This window comes from Lepidothrix coronata, unplaced genomic scaffold (assembly GCF_001604755.1).
Source record: "Lepidothrix coronata isolate B3197 unplaced genomic scaffold, Lepidothrix_coronata-1.0 Scaffold39, whole genome shotgun sequence".
Taxonomy (NCBI): Eukaryota; Metazoa; Chordata; class Aves; order Passeriformes; family Pipridae; genus Lepidothrix; species Lepidothrix coronata.
The window spans coordinates 1,491,407-1,494,472 of NW_016690219.1; the positions used below are offsets into that span (position 1 = coordinate 1,491,407).

Here is a 3,066-nt window from a genome sequence, read left to right on the forward strand (position 1 = left end):
CTTTCTTTCCATTTCGCATTTTGGAAAGATCTTGAAGGTATTCACAGAAATTATAGAACAGAAAAAAGAAGACTGAGCTATGTTTTCTGACTCTTATTTGATATTAAATCAAATATTGATGTGCTACAATGAAAATGGGTTTTATCTTTTCTTGAAGTTTCATTTATATAAAGTATATAATTAAGGACATTACTCTGTCACCAGGTGAATATTATAAAAGTTTCAGAACTAAACTCTCAGCAGTTTTTATGTTTCTAGAAGTTGATTGGTCAAAATGTAAAAACTTAGTCTTCTAAAATCTGGGTCAATTCACACCAAGATGAAGATACTTGCACCATTGTCATTTATCAGTTGAGAAAGAAACACATCACATAAAACGGAGCTTTTCCTAGAGGAAAACAGGTGTAAATCAGTTAAAATGTTTGTCTGGAAACTGGCAGTTTATCACCTAGGTGATGATCCCTTTATATTTTTACTTTGTAGTGTGAAATATAAAACAATTTCAGATGACAGGATGACAAAATACCACTTTTTCCCCTGCTGAAATCTTTAACCTCTCAGAGATTATGATTCAGATATATTTTACATTTGAGATGAACATCAAGAAATCCCAAATCTCAGCAGCAAGGCATTAAATAGCTGCATGAATTTGGCAGTGGCAGTTTGCCACTAAGTCACACACTGTGGAGGATTCTCCCTGTGTAAAGGAAAAAGCAGCAAAGCAGTTTGGAGATGTGGAACAGCTTGCACCCTGCAAAGGGGCACTTATCACACAAACGGTGTGATTTTCCAGCCCAATCTGTTAATTGTGCTCATGCAACTGTCCGGGAGGCTCTGCTGTCATGCTGCTTAGATGTACAAAAGTGTTGCTGATCTCAACAACAGTGTCTGCGCTATCCCCATGCTCTCCAAGGGAAGATTGGATCAGATGCACAAACTGGGACAAATAGATACAGTTCTGCTGACTTCAGGGTGCTTTGCAGCTGAGGATCTGAGCTAATCTGTAAAATATATCCATCTTTTTGCACACTTTTTTTTTTTTGGCTGAGTTTCTCTTTTTATGCTAAGAGATTCTTCTCCAGAATGTGTTGTGTTTGGTCTTTTCTTTTTTTTCTTTTTTTTTTCTTCTTTTTTTAAGCATGCTGTTCAATTCCAGAGAGATTTTCAAAACCAATAATAACTACAGTATCATCTATTCTATACTTTTTGAACAGAAAAACAGTTAATGATTCCCAGTCATTCTCAACTGCTTGGCATATCTTTGTCAAGCACAGAGAGTATGAATCCAAATTCTATCCTGTCATTAGGAGTGGACTTCGATAAATCTGTACTACTTCAAGCCTCTGAATGGTACTTCCTGCTAAAATGAAAGGGCTGGCTCTAGACCAGCTGCATTCCATTAGCTGTCAGTATATTCAAAATTATTTTTCTCTACAAATAAAAAATATGTCTGACCAAAAATATATCTCATTTGTTTTGGCCAACAAATATACTTAACTGGGTCTATACATTGGCCTGGAAGACAGTGATAGAGCATGAGTATTCTGGCCTGATTTTGCTTTTTGCCCTTACAATTCCCCTGACTAAAATTAATGGTACCTGCAAGAAAGAAAAAGAATATAGCAATAATTTTGGAAGGAAGAAACATGCATTAATTCATTTCTTGATGAAGGACATTATCTGGCAAAGTAGCATCTGTCTCTTCATGAGCCAATATTTATTCAATTTTATGTTCTGATTAATTTAGTGGTATTTAGAGCTCAGTGATTTTTAAACTGGTGTTGTAAGACTGAAAAGTTTGCATGCGTAAAACAGAACCACAAGGCTGAGCCCAGATTTTGCCTTCAGAAGTTAATGAAATTGGTAGGAGAATTGTATGAAGCAGTTTCTCAGAAGTACAAGTTAACAGATTTATCTATAACTCATTTAGCTGATGGGAGGACAAGCCAGCATTGTGTCATTAGTTGTGATCAGGGTAGCATGACTCAGATCAACAGAGTTCATTAGTAATGCTATTTAAGGTCTTATATACTTCAGTGCTTGCATTTTCTTCAGTATCAGTTTAGCTCACAAGGTGGGATTTATCCCACTCACACAGACAGCTAAAAATTAGTATCTAGACTAAACATTCATTAAAAATCTTCATGAAATAAAGGGAAAAGCACCTTCAGAAATCCTGTTTAGGATATGAACATCCGTGTCCCAAAGTCACATATTTTGATCCACTGTCTGGTGAGAGAGCCAGGCAAATTAGCTATCGTGCGAAACTTTAACTTCATGAAAGCTGGGTGATGTGAATCCAGCATGTGAGTTCCTTTGATGGTAGTCTTTATACAGGTAAAAGGTAGTTAAGGATGAGTTGAATGTGATAAAGGCTTTGTTCAATCAGCTGGTGTTACGGTAGCTACCATAGCATGTCTCTTTATTACGTATAATTATTTTGTGAACAAAGTCCATTCCTGATGAATGGAACTCTTGTGACACTTATTTCTCTGAGACTTTCACAATAAGATGATGACACAAGTATAGTAACAATATGATGGATATTTTTACATGAAAATGTTCCAGATAGGAAGGGGAATTAGCTCAAATGGTAGAGCGCTCGCTTAGCATGCGAGAGGTAGCGGGATCGATACCCGCATTCTCCACAATTTTTGGGGAATGAGAGGCTGGAGAGCAGCACCATGGAGAGGGACATAGGGGTCCTGCTCAATGGCAAATTGAATATGAGTGAGCAGTATGCCCTGGCAGCCAGGAGGGGTAATCATGTCCTGTGCATCAGGTAAAACAACACTGGCCAGTCGAGGGAGGGGGTGGTCCCGCTCTGCTCTGTACTGATGTTGCTTTACCTCAAGGCCTGTGTGCAGTTTTGGGCATCACAATAAAAGGATATAAAGCTATTAGAGAGCATCCAAAAGAGAGTTACAAAGATGGTGAAGGGCCTTGAGAGGAAGCCATATGAGGAGTGGCTGAGGGCACTTGGTCTGTTCAGCCTGGAGGAGACTGAGGGGAGACCTCATTGCAGTTACAACTTCCTCATGAAGGGAAGAAGAGGGGCAGGCACTG

The 3,066-nt window shown here is 38.4% G+C and overlaps 1 non-coding gene across 1 annotated transcript; it reads left to right on the plus strand.

The window, feature by feature from the left end:
* The first annotated feature begins 2,575 nt into the window (after positions 1-2,575).
* On the plus strand, positions 2,576-2,648 carry TRNAA-AGC. Its single transcript has one exon. It is a non-coding gene; the product is annotated as a tRNA-Ala (tRNA).
* The last annotated feature ends 418 nt before the right edge of the window (positions 2,649-3,066 follow it).